Source organism: Neovison vison, chromosome 8 (genome assembly GCF_020171115.1).
Source record: "Neovison vison isolate M4711 chromosome 8, ASM_NN_V1, whole genome shotgun sequence".
Lineage (NCBI taxonomy): Eukaryota > Metazoa > Chordata > Mammalia > Carnivora > Mustelidae > Neogale > Neogale vison.
The window spans coordinates 116055564-116069540 of record NC_058098.1 but is presented as its reverse complement, the minus strand read 5'-3'; the positions used below and the strand labels follow the sequence as shown (position 1 = coordinate 116069540).

General features: G+C 38.8%; 1 long non-coding RNA gene across 1 annotated transcript in view; it reads right to left on the bottom strand.

The window, feature by feature from the left end:
• Nucleotides 1–11901: 11901 nt before the first annotated feature.
• Nucleotides 11902–13977, bottom strand: part of LOC122915160 — a 203443-nt gene continuing 201367 nt past the window's right edge. Inside the window, exon 5 of the long non-coding RNA XR_006386020.1 lies at nt 11902–11938. This is a non-coding gene — a long non-coding RNA (uncharacterized LOC122915160). The remainder of the gene's footprint in view (nt 11939–13977) is intronic.

Below are 13977 nucleotides of genomic sequence, written 5' to 3'. Positions count from 1 at the left end.
AGATGATAATAGAGATGAAAATGTAGAGTGCATAGAGAGTAATCTACAAATATTTGGCTAATCTAACTAATGTCATATACAATTAACATGATAAGGGATGGAAGGAGGAACTATTTTAAGACAAATGCAAATATACTTTCACAAATACTCTCTTCCTAGGGCGCCCTGGTGGCTCAGTGTGTTAAAGCCTCTGCTTTCGGCCTAGGTCGTGATCCCAGGGACCTGGAATCGAGCCCCACATCGGGCTCTCTGCTCGCCAGGGAGCCTACTTCCCCATCTCTCTCTCTCTCTGCCTGCCTCTCTACCTACTTACGATCTCTGTCTGTCAAATAAATAAAAATCTTTAATTAAAAAAAAATACTCTCTTCCTGATGCAAAGTTACATTCGATTGAGTTACTGATGGTTATGTTTCTGTGTCAGGGTCCATTTATCCTCCTAGCCAACTGAAGAACATAAGAACCAGAGCATCTGGGTCCAGAATTAACTCATGTGTCACTGGGGATAAGTCTTAGCTTAGAGGTGCAATGTCCTCATCTCTAAAATAATATGAGCTAAGAGTTCTCCTCTGAGCTATGGAACACTTCCTCCTGAGTTAAAAGGCAGGGCAGTGAGGAATATCACAGTTTGTGGGTGTGCTAGTTGCTTAGGTGCATCCATGCATTTAACCTGTCTGACCTGTTCCAGTTCTCCGGGAGCTAGAAGGAGCACAAGTGCATGCTCTCAGATCTAGCAGCCCCAAGTTTTGTCAACACTGAGCTGATTTAAGTTTCTAAGCTTTAAATACCTAAAATATAGATGGAGAGGTCATATAAACGATATTTTTTAAAAATAATAATTCAAGAGGGCATCAAAATCCATATTCATTTTCTAGGATATATATCCTCTCACGGTTCTAAAGCTCAGAAATCCAAAATCAAGGTGTCATGGTGTCATTATGGCCAAATACCCCCGAAGGCTCGAGAAGAGAATACTTCCTGTTCTTTGCAGCTTCTGGTGGCCCCAGGTTTTACCTGGTTTGTAAAATCATTTCTGAGCTTCAGGCTCAGAAATAGTAACTCATAGTTACATCATCATTTTGCCGGAATTCAAGTAAATTATATCAACAGTAGTACCTGATGTCTATGAAAATTCAATGTATCTTTAATGGCAAGTGAGAAAAAGTTTATTTTTTCTATTATGCTCTTGCATTCAAAAGAACAAAACAAGTAATAATTAGGAATAAAACATCTAGAATCTAACAAGTTAAACAAAGAGAAGCCAGGCAGTGTTCAAGATGAAATTTTAATATTGCCATCAACTGACTCGTGATGAATAGTATAAACAATAAATGAGTAATTGCATGCTATACTAAATATATTGTTATGAAACTCTATTACATTTCCTGAATAGTTTCATTTATAACAATGAACTCATTATATTTTATCATCTAACGATGAGAACTAAATGAACTATATTCAAAGGCCACAGCTTTCTTGTTTCAATATATATCTTTGATCTTAGAATAATGTTTTCTTCTACAAGTAAGAAGGAATCTGAGTATGCACCAAACACTAAGGGATTATTAAACTTGTTCTCTTTGCAGCTGAGCATTGCTAAGCTTTTTGGAAATAATTTTCATGTAATATTATTTTCCACTCATTTTCTCTGGACTTTTATATGACAAGGGTTTTCTTTCTTATGAGTGTACAATGATATGCTATTGATGTTATAAAAAAAATCTAAGTTCTTTATTAATGAGAAAAATAAATATTGCCTATTGAAAACTTTGTTAGTTTTAATTGAGAAACAGAGTCAGTCTCATTTAGAACTAAGATCTCAATAGACAAATCAATGCTATCCATCGGTTACATCAAGGTAGCTACATTTTTATATTGAATGGAGAAAAGCCTAATATAATATACTTTTACTACACTGGGGTGCCTATCCCATATTCCCCTGATCCGTGAGCCTGACCCCCAAATGCACTCCCTTCAAAAACATTAGCTTGGTTCAGTGAGAAGAAGATGTAAATAAATAGTCACTGTGCAAAATGCTAAGTTCTATAATCAAGGTCTGAGTAGAAGGTATGAATATTTCTGTCCTAGTGGATGCCCTGGGTTCCTACATGCCTACCTCCTCAGATCTTCTTTAAAGACTGATATACTCATTCTGTCAGCTGTTGAAGAATGAGTTATCCACAGCTCTCAGCAAAGTCCCTCTCTAGGACCTTCCCAGGCTTTGCCTCATGTCACACCACTTCTGGGACAATGCACATACAGTGACCTGCCAACACTGAGGCATGAAAATCCAGCCCCCTTGCCTTCATTCAGGGCAACTCTGAAGAGTTATGCCAGCTAGGAGTTCCCCATAACATCATCAGAGGCCTTTGTTGTGACTGCAGCACCTTTGGCTTCCCTCTCTGGACAATCCTGCTTCCTCCCCACCTTTCTACTCCCACAGATAATTGCTTCTAAGAATACGCTCTCAACACACTTCCGGCATACAGATCTCTAGGAGTGCTCCCTAGGGAAACAGACCTGATAATATCTAGTCCAGGCAGGTCAGAGAAGAAACATGAGACAATTTGAGCATTACACCTTAGTGTCAACAAGAATTTGTCTAATTGAGAAGAAAAAAGAGGGTAGCTCCTGCCAAAGGAATAATGCAAGACCAAATAGGGAAACACAAGAACACACTTCATTCAGGTAAGTTGTGCTGTCTATTAGAAAACTAAGGAGGTAGTGCAGGGCAAAGTAGGGAGAAGCAGAGCCAGACTCTTCTGAGGAATTTGGATTTTTCTCCACGGGGAATATAGAATCATTTATGAATTACATATACAGAATGACATAATGAGAGTTCCTGGCAAAAGAAAACCCAAAGTAGTACAAAAAGTAAATTAGAGGAGAAGCAAAAGACAATACTTGTGGGAAACTAAATGGAAAGCAATCCAAATTAGGGTTTTAGAAGCAAACCTTCTAAAATGTTAAATTTTAAAATTCTAAAAATTTTAAATTTTTAAAAAATTTTTAAAAATTTTAAAATTCTAAAAATTTTAGAAGTGAAGTTTTCAAGGGTTAAACTGAAGAAGAGATAGTACGTAGGAAGGGGGGTATGGGCAATACAATGGAGGTAAAAGTAACTTTCTCAGGTAATAGGATGTCAGAAAAATGAAGGAAGGATAGAAGTTCTTGCTCAGGTGGATGAAGATGGCTGTGGTTGTAAATAGTTGACAATGTAACGGGTGCAAAGGGGTATGGTTGAGATGGAGGCATTAGGGGAGAAAGGAGACTAAGAAGAGCCTGCTCAGTACCTTAATGAAGAGCCCTTCTTTAGTGGCTGACACTCCGTATTGCACAAAAAGAAATGGTATTCTCCTCCAAACAGTAATTTAGAAGCTGTTAGCATATCAAGAGTAGTAGTAAGTTTTGTAGCAGGGAGAAAAAGTCTTGTTTCCCAACAGTAACTTCATGCAGGAATCAATATGGCATGACCTAAGATGGGGTCAAAAGTCAGCTGGACCACGTATCAGAGGGAAACATGTAGCATCCGAGTGAAGCAGCAATAGGCACCATAGAAAATGCTCTCTAGGACCATGGAGAAGTTATAACTTGCTTACTTTCTCTGACAGCAGGGATCCCAGGAGAAGTTATCTGCTACAATACTTTTCTTTTGTGGGACATTGAAGCAGACCGCATGCTGTAATTGTGTAGGCATACGCCTTGACAATGGAGCCAACAAGCCTGTCAGACTTGACTAGATGGTGAGGGTGTTAACCTTGGCTTGCTTCCTGCCAGTAATAATATGTTATGCTGGGGCTCTGTGAAGCTCAGTTTAAGCATTTCATATCAACAAGAATCATACATACTGGTGCAAAATCATTTTAATTTTGCATAATAATTGCATAATTTTTTCATGCACCTGAATCAGAGAGAAATAATTACTCAAAAGAGAAGTTTGCTTTTTTGAGAGTCATGGATCATCTCCATCAGATCACTGTGTATATTAAAATGCAAAACCCAAGAGTTAAGGTGGTGGAGGAGTAGGGGGACCCTAAGTTTTATCTCATCCCTCAAGTCAACCTGCTAGTTATCAAATCGTTCTGAATGCTCAAGACATCAATCAAAGATCTGAGAAAACAAATGTTCCAAATCTACAAGTAGAAGAGTAACCACTATTTGGGAGGTAGGAGTTGTAGATACTGGATTCCAGTAGGATATAGCTGAGGATAAGGCAGAGGCAAGAGAACCTAAGAGAGCTACTGCAACGTTTTTATAAGCAGTGGGCTGCAGAACTGGAACGTTTAGAAGTTGGCTACAGCGAGGGACATGCCCAGCTTAAAGGTGCTTTGGTGGTAGAGCTGGGCAGAATCCCAGGTGTGACCGTGTGGTCTGAGAATCCCCAGCGTCGCAAGAAGAATGGGTGGAACCTTAGTGTTTCAGGGTTCGCAGGCACAGGAGTGGGGAACCCAGCTGTCAAACCAGTCTACGTGCCTGCTCTGGCCGTGTGTTGCCACAAACTGAACCACTGCACCTTCCTGGGACTGCCAAAAAAAGGCAGAAGCGTGGTGAGACAAGCTGGGAAGAACCGTGTGGGTCCCTGAAATTTGGAGTTTTGAAACTCGGTGGCATGCCTGAGGTAAAAATGCTAGATCACATGCTACGTGAACCCAGAGTTCTGATGGAAATTGGGGAAACAGGAGTGATTGACTGCTTTTCTGTGGAGGTTCACTGCAGAGTGGGGATGCAAAATTTTCAGCTCTGGGGCTAGAGCGTGGGGCGTGCGTGGCTATATTCATCCTGCCCAAAGTGCCAGAAGCCTTCAGAAAACAAAACAGCGCCACCTAGAGGCGTCCAGAGCCGCGTATACCGACCCCTGCACACTGGAGGTGCATTTCCACTAGGGCAAGTCCAACTGACAATCAACCTCTCCCCTGGAACTAGAGGGAGTTATGCTAAGTGAACCAGAGTCAACCAGAGAAAGATAATTATCGTGTGATCTCGCTAATATGTAGAAGTTAATCAACAAACAGGATCATAGGGGAAAAGAGGAAAAAATAAGATGAAATCAGAGACAAATCGTAAGAGACTCTTAAGCATAGGAAACAAACTGAGGGTTGCTGTGGGGGAGGTTCGTGGGGGGATGGGATAATTGGGATATATATAACCCAGTGTTATATACAACTGATGAATCACTAAATTCTATCCCTGAAACTAATAATACACGATATGTTGACTAAATTGAATTTAAATTTAAAAAAAATTTTAATTTAAAAATTAAAAGAATAAAAAGCAAAATCCAAGGTCCCAGTCTATCTACTGAGTCCAAAGGAGGGTTTCTCAGTCTTGGCGTTATCTATATTGGGGGCTAGAAAGTTTTTTGTGGGGCTATCCTGTGTTACATGGGATATTTAGCAACATCCCCTGCCTCCACTCACTAGATGCCCCCCATACACACATACACACTGTTGTGACAACCAAAAATGTCTCTAGATATTGCCCAGTGTTCCCCCTGGGGCAAAAATCACTCCTGCTTGAGAACCACCACTCCAGAGAAATGGGTCTGGGAGTCTGCTTTTCTCCTTTATATTTCACGAGGTGTGGAAAAGGCATAATCTAGGTCATGAGCAGGGACACAATTCTAGCACCCTGAAGAACTACTTCTTCTAGTCTTTTGCTACTTTCTTTTTAATAAATTAATGTGTGGGAGGAAGGGCAGAAAGTATACGTAGCTGTGTAGGGGAGGTTCTCTCCCCTCTTCCTTGTCTATTCTTATCAGTTTGTTAAGTCCTGAATGTTACCTAATGCCAGCTGTGTGACTTGGAACATAAGCGATCGACTAAATATGTGGATAAGGAGAACGCAAGGTATTATCCTCTTGTGCACTGAGAAAATGAATGAATGAATGAATGAATGAATGAATATTGGACCCAAATTACATACACAAACTACTAGGCATTGAGGATTCAGAAATGAATAATGCATATCTCCTGGAGTCCACAGTTTACAGACTAATGGAGAAAGACATTCATTAACATACAGTGTAGAACGTTGTTTATACCTACAAGAATCTGATTAAAAGATACTGAATAGCATATATACTTCATGTAATGCCAACACTCCCCGCCCCCCCCCACCCCACCTGGGCCACTGCTGTTCAAATCTCACATAAGGTGGGGCTTTCTACTTTTGTCCTTTTTTTGTCTCTTTCTAAAGTTTACCTTCCCTGGGCATAATAAGTTAGGAAAACCTTAATAATTGTCCCATTTAGAAGAAAGGAAGGGGATGGATGTAGTTCAGAGAAGGCTGTGCCTGGGATTAAAAGACCAGACACTGTAACAATGTCGTTCATGTCTGTTTGTCACCAATTTCCGGCTTTGATCAACTGCCAGAATAATTGAAGGTAATTAACGGATTTTTATTTGTTTTTCATTTATTGAGTGCCTAAAATTGTTATAAACCATTGATGAAGAATTATCACCATGCATAATCTCGTTAATAATCTTTAAAAAAAGTATATATAGCTTATCAATACAAATAATTCACAGTAAGAATTTACCTTGTTTATCTGCAACCAGTCAACTGTTTAGTACCCAACATGCTCCAAATTAGTTATTGTGGCAGCTGCAAGAAGAGATAAGACATGATCCCTAATAATACATAGTTTATTACTTAATTGGGAAGACGGGAAATAGACGTACCTGAGTATAAAGGACATCTAGGATATTAAGGTAAATCATGCATATAACACAAAGGGCCAGATGACCTACTCTGGGAAAAGAGAGGCAAGCTAGATTTTCACATTCCAGGTGGTCAGTGTTGACTTACACAGAATATGGAAAATAAAATGAACTAAAAGATTCATGGAGTTCCTATTGTATGGTAGGAAGGAGATGAGAACTCATCCATTGGGAAAACAGCATGGATAAAGCCATAAAATGGGCAAAATGTCTAGCTAGAAGAAAATATAAAACACTTGAACTGGGATATAAGTTGAAGTAAGTAAGTGTGAGAAAAGGACACTGTAGGCAGACCTGCCTGTCAGACTTTTGATGCACCAGAAGATATTGACAGATTTTGATCATGGCTGCAACCGATAATACCCAGATTATAGAAAATAAATCTGACAGCAGTGGAAAAAAAAAAAAAAAGAGTACCTGATGGTAGCATTGTAAATAAAAACAGGCAGAAAAAAGTAATTGTAATTTAAAGATAAAATTGGCAGGATTTAGAAACTGATTAAATGTGTTTTCAAAAGGGAAGGGAGATCAATATGGGTTGAAACTTGAGTTTTATGACTGGGAGATCAAAGGTATTGTCAATAGAAATGAAGGGAGGCTGTCCCACTGAGTGAAATACATTGAAGAATGAAATGAGATATTCATTTTGTTTCCTTATAAACAGCAAAATATCAGTTATAGGATGCAAGATAATTTTATCTTGCAGCTATTTTGGTGAACTGGGTTTAAGAGAATTCCAAACTAAGTGTGTGACTTAGGAAGTCACTCCTATTGCCTGACTGATAAAAATCATGAAAATAGATATACTATCAGAAGATGAGATCTTTCAGAAAAGAGGTAAGGACAGAACTTCAAGGTATTGATGATACATTTAAAAGTATGAGGGAAAAGTAGACAACCCGAGAAAGGGAGATAATTAGACAATGCAGGGTTAAGAATTTGAGGGGAGAGAACCTGAAGAGACAGGAAGTGGTCAAGAGTGTCAAATGCTGCCCACCAGTTAAAAAAATACTATGGAAGGGCGCCTGGGTGGCTCAGTGGATTAAGCCACTGCCTTCAGTTCAGGCCATGATCTCAGGGTCCTGGGATCGAGTCCCGCATCGGGCTCTCTGCTCAGCAGGGAGCCTGCTTCCCTCTCTCTCTCTGCCTGACTCTCCATCTACTTGTGATTTCTCTCTGTCAAATAATAAATACATTAAAAAAAAAAAAAACTATGGGAAGCTCTAGCCCCTCCTTTCATATATTTATCGATCTCCTCTCCAAGACCAGAGGAGAAAAAAGGCTATGAATTAAATGTGAATAAAGTTAAAATAATTAGGTATCAAGTTTTTGAAACAAACAAGGTAATACTAAAGATGAAGAGGTATTTCGACCTTCCTCTGCCTTTGTACTAAGCATGAGAGAGCCAGACGGAATTGTAGCATGAACCAGAAGGAGCAAAGAAAAATATTACTGTTTCTTTTACGAAATGGTTTTTATTCTACTGGTGTCTCTTTAAAAATAAAAATCAACAAATAAATGTCCACTTAAATTGATCTCCTGTTGGAATATGCTATTGGTCTGACATATAAATTAGTGTTTCTTAGATTTAACTATCCCTCTGGGATAAGACTGAGAAACAACAATAATATTTTATGGATAGTGTCACCACATAGCTTGCCCTTACAACAATTCTTTTTGCTGTTATTTATTTATTTCTGTAAGATGGACCATGGAGAAGGCCATAATCAGAAACATACTAATACTAATCTTGAGCTCTGATAAAGCAAGTAAGTGTCTTTAGTCACAAGTAGTTATTGGAAGTTAGGGACTACTCTCTTTCATAGATCAACTTTAAATGAGAATTCCTCCTGCTTACTGCCCTAAGTCTGCCCCTTATAGCTGTGACCTTGTGAAACTCACTTTACGTCCTTAAGTCATTTTCCTTCTCTGTGAAATGGGAATGTTAATACCCATCCTTGTTATTCCGAGTGCTATGAAGATCAAATGAGATGATAAAAGTGAAAGTGTTTGGTTAATCGTGAAATACCACAAGTGCTGTTATTACAAATTCTCTCTAGATGGTGTCACCATGTTGTTCCTATGGAACTACAGTACTTACCATGGTGCCTGATAGGCAGTAAAAAAAATCAGTAAATACTTGCCAAATTTAATTAATCCCTGGGAAGTATAATAATGGAAATAGTTGTGTATGAAATTACCTACAAAACGGGGTGCCTGGGTGGCTCAGTGGGTTAAGCCTCTGCCTTCGGTTTGGGTCATGTTCCCAGAGTCCTGGGATCAAGCCCCGCCTCGGGCTCTCTGCTCAGTGGGGCGCCTGCTTCCCCCCTCCTCTGCCTTCTTCTCTGCCTACTTGTGATCTCTCTGTCAAATAAATAAATAAATAAAAATTTAAAGTATACATAAAAGAGCGACACCTGGGTGGCTCAGTCGATTAAATATCTGCCTTTGACTCAGGTAATGATCCCAGGGTCCTGGGATCGAATTCTGAGTCAGGTTACTTGCTCAGCGGGGAGCCTACTTCTCCCTCTGCCCCTGCTGCTCCCCCTGCTTGTGCTCTCTCGCTTGCTCACTCTCTCTGACAAATAAATAAATAAAATGGTTTTTTTTTTAAGTACTTATAAAATACATACTGAACCACCACACAGAAAATTATTAGAAAAACAAGATGGGCTTAGCACTCCTAAGAATGCTGATCCATTCCTGGGAACATGACATGGTGTAGACCTGCCTACACCTGTCCTTTACACTGAAAACTTTCCAGGGAAAGAGATGGCACACCTTTCTATGTGCTTTTAATTTCATGTCTAACAACTTTTCTAGCCATATCCCAAACTAGGAATTATTTATCAGTAAACCTGGAAAATAAAGAAAAAGGAATAGATAACACCTACAGAATAGAGTTCATAAAAATTCAACAGGCAGGAAACAAGGGACAGAAAACTGACTAAATGTGAAAACAGGAAGGCAACCAGCAAGGAAGCAAAGAATTGTAAAATAAAACATTGCATGGAAATAGACATTTTCACTGGACTTGTTAAGATGCCAGAAGTATATTCCAGTAGGTTTGACCTCAGAATAAAAAGCAACACTCTACAGTATTAATTATTTCACTGGGGCTCTTAACATAGTAACATTTAAAAATGGGGGCAGGGAAGATAAATGGCCAGGGGTGAAAGGAGGAACAGACAGCCTCGCTAGTCAAGGGAAAACGTAAAACACAGCAGCGTAATGAAGACCTGCTCCCTACCCCAACCCCGTCCCCCACCAAATTCCAAATAAATCTCTTAGCAGTAACATTCTCAGGGTTTGTATTTCAGTATTGTTTTCAAATATCAAATAATGCCTGCTTTACCTAAAATTGCATTATTACCTGATAACAGATTTTTATTTGACCCTCACTTCCACATTTCTAACAGAAATGGTGTCATGATGAACAAGACCGACTGGGAAGAGGGCACGCTCAAGAACTGGTTGGTAGGATGCCTCCTGTCCAGTATAAATCCTAGTGAGGCCTATTCTCAGCTCTTGTATCAGCCAATGTTCTCTTATTAAGATACCAAAGGATGCCCTGTGGTTTCATTCACACCACCCAGGTACAAGGGTCCAGTGGTAGAATGCGGGCCCAAACTGAGTATGGGAGTCTGGTCCCTAGAGCCAAGTCTCAAATACGCTGAGACAAGCATCAAGTCAACAGAGAAGTTTTGATAGAAGTCATCAGGGCACCTTTGTGAGATGCCCAGATATGGTCATTTCAGCATCCCTGCTGAGGACCAGGCCATCATTTCCTATGCATGATGAGAGCCAGTCACATTTACGGGTTGGCACTTTGTCTAAAACATCTTTGTGGGGAGATGGCATCAGACACAGAAGACTCAGGTGTCCTCATGGTGGCTGACACTCTGCCAACTCTGTGGGCCAATGGTAGTCAGGTATTCCCACCTCTGCCTGCAGCAGCTGTCCGCTGAGTTGGACAGGGACCGCATCCTGCAGGAAAACCCACTCCATTTTACATCCAAAGAGAGCTGTTTATCTACTTCTCCCAGAGGGGTAGGGGGGACTAAACCGAGATGCCTCTGGGATCACATTCATGCTGTTTTCCTTAGGCCAAGGGACTGACTGCTCTCAGAATACAGGTGGACAAAATCAAAGGTCAATCACTGTCCACAACTGTATTACATGCATCATTAGCTTTCTTCCTCTTAGTCACACAAACTCTAGGCATGAAAGAGAAGAGCTTTTTTTTTGTTTCTCTAACAGAATTCTAGTTTATAAATAATAAAATGAAAGATCATGTTTTATTACTCCCCCAATTTCATATGGGTTTGAAGCATATGGCTTTTATTTTTCTGGGCATGAGGAGGAGCAGAATAGAGAGTTAAAGTGATGATTCCTGGGAGCTATAAACTATTTTACTAAGGAATAGTACAATGTTATTACATGCACCAGAGACCAGTGTAACATTAAACACAAGTTTTAAATGTGGCTTGGGGTGAGGGGAGGGGAGGCAGAGGTACACCTAAATAAACTCAGAGGTCAGAGGTCACAAAACATGGTGTAAAACGCTCTGTCACCGACACTCTACATCAGCATTCAGTCCTGGAATGCATGGGACAGATGTTTCTTGTAGTTTGTGTGAAACTCAACAACCTCTCATTTTCTACTCTTGGTTTCACTGTGTGCATTTTTGGTAACAAAACCACACATACACAATACATATTCTTTCCAGCAGTTCTTCTTCTCACAGATATATCTGTGTTTTATTGATTTGTGGCATTCTGAATTATCTTTCAATCCCAGGAAAACACTTACAAACTTTTTTTCTCACAAATTTCCCTTTTCCTCTCTCTTTATTATTCATAAGCCTCCCCCTGCAGCCTGTTTCAAGAAATTGAATTTATAATAAGAAGTGTTTCAAGGCTGCCTTTCTTCTCATAATATGGGAGAACTAAGAAAAAACAGTATTTTTGTCCACTTCTGAGATTGGGCAAGAGGAGAAGGAAAGAGAAATAGAACATTCTGGACAAATATTCCCACCCACTTAACTGTTGTCCTGTCATGAGCTGCACATCAAACACAGCTAGACCAAGACAGAAGAACAGCCTCAAGAAAGACATGAATTCTCGAAATGGGTACTTACGATTCATTGTCTGACACATATGACTTTTCTCACAGAATTGGGCTTAAATCATCGACCTGGTATGGAGCTGTAGGGCAATATCCTGTCTTTTAGAAAGGCAATGCATTAATGATGTCAAATATGTGGCAGTTTAAAGAAGTTTTAGTAGAATAAATGAAGAAAACAAAGAAGTTTTAGTAAAAAAAAAAATAAAGTTTTACTAAGCTCAGAGGCTAAAACTGCTGCTCTTGCTGAATACCATGCCAAAATGAAAAACGAAAACAAAAACAAAAACAACTCCAATATGCTTTAAATTACCCAGGCAACATGCTAACACATAACCTTTTACAAAACTTCTGGTCTTGTCCCACTGCTAAAGCATGGTAGGTTATTCTTGAATTACTATTAAGAAACTGTGGCCAATTTTCTACCTTTTGCACTAGAAATGGTTAAACCAAATAATATTGATGGAAATAAAGGACCAGAAATGATTAAGTAGAATGCTGGAGTAAGGCGTCCTATAATGGTGTGAAAGAAGGGAGAACGGGGTGAGAGAAAATGTACTAACTGTAACCAGGTTTTGTTTATTTAATATAAATTTTTCTCACTAGTACTTCTTAGACAATTGAATAATCTTCAGAAAAGATTATCTAGGAAACTGCTTCTGGGTTTAGTCATTTAAGAATAATTAGAAATTTATTGGGGAGGGTGGGAGCTATACCAAAGACTAAGGAAAAGAATCTAGCTCTGAAGTTTAAAAATGTTACACTCTATCTTCTATAACAATGCTACCTGCATTCAAAGTGTACTTATTGATTTTGTTCATGTACTTGACGTGATGAGTAGTACAAAGATGATTAAATCAGATCTGCTTCCCTGTGAAGCTTGCCAACATGGGTATAATTCAAATGATATCAAGTAAATGTCTTAAGTGAAGTCCAATTAAGTGTTAGGTAATTCCAAAGAATGAGACATTATGTCAAATCAATAAATCAAAAAAGTTTTCCCAGGGAAAATGGTGATTGATGTAAATTTTGTAAGTGGATAGAATTTACTGAATTTTAAATTCAGTAGTAAAAAAATAGAAATAGAAAACGTGAATAACCTTATACTAAAGAAATTAAAATTGAGATTATAAAACCTTCTTATAAAGAAAATTTCAGTCCCAAAAAGGTTCACTGATAAGTCTAATTCAAAATTTAAGGTAATAATTAAAAGCAATCCCATGGAACCTCTTGCAAAAAACAGAAAATGAAGCAATGAGGTCCACATTGATGGTTGGTTTGAGTGATTCACAAGGCAACACAAGACTGAGAAAAATAAAGTCCTAGAAATGGCTAAGTTGAACAATATTGATGGAAATATAGCACTAGAAATGATTAAGTAGAACGGTTGGTTGTGGAGTTAGAAGGGAACAAATGGACTCAATATGGAGGGATAGAGGGTAGAGAAGTCATGGTGAGGATAAGGGAACTGATGGTGTGTGAAACTGATCATGGTAGTCAGAAAGAATAATTTCAAATTTTAAGATCTTAAAATAATTCTCAATGATAATAAATTTCCAATCCTGGTTCCCTCTGATGTCTATGAATGTCAGGGTAATTTTGAAGTTATCTGAAATAATGATGGGTCACAGAGAAAGGGGGAATTAGTGGGTTGGTGATGAAGTTAGTGGTATGGCATAGAGAAGGCTGTCCCCGGGTCTTTCAAAAGACAATAATAAAGATGGGAAGTGGTCATGTCTGTCATTTGCCAAGTAATTATTATATGTCAGTCATTATATTTGTTACATACCTTCACTGTGACATTTTGTCCTCACTATGAAGTCAGGTAGGTAGTTGTAACTTCATAGATGATCACAATGAGACTCCAAGATTAATATATTATTCAAGATTGCTCATCTATACAGTAGTCGAGGCAGAACAAGAACATATATGTCTGGGCCTTCAAAGCTCCTATTCTTTCTACTAAATCATTAGCTTCAACACACAAAAAGATACCCCAAAACACAGTAAGATATTGAGGACAATATGGTAATGTTTACTGAGCTTTTATTACATGTCGTAGGCAGTGCTAATGGTTTTATGTGTATCTTTTAACATTCCCAAAAACCCAAAGAAGTCAATATTATGTATTCCCATT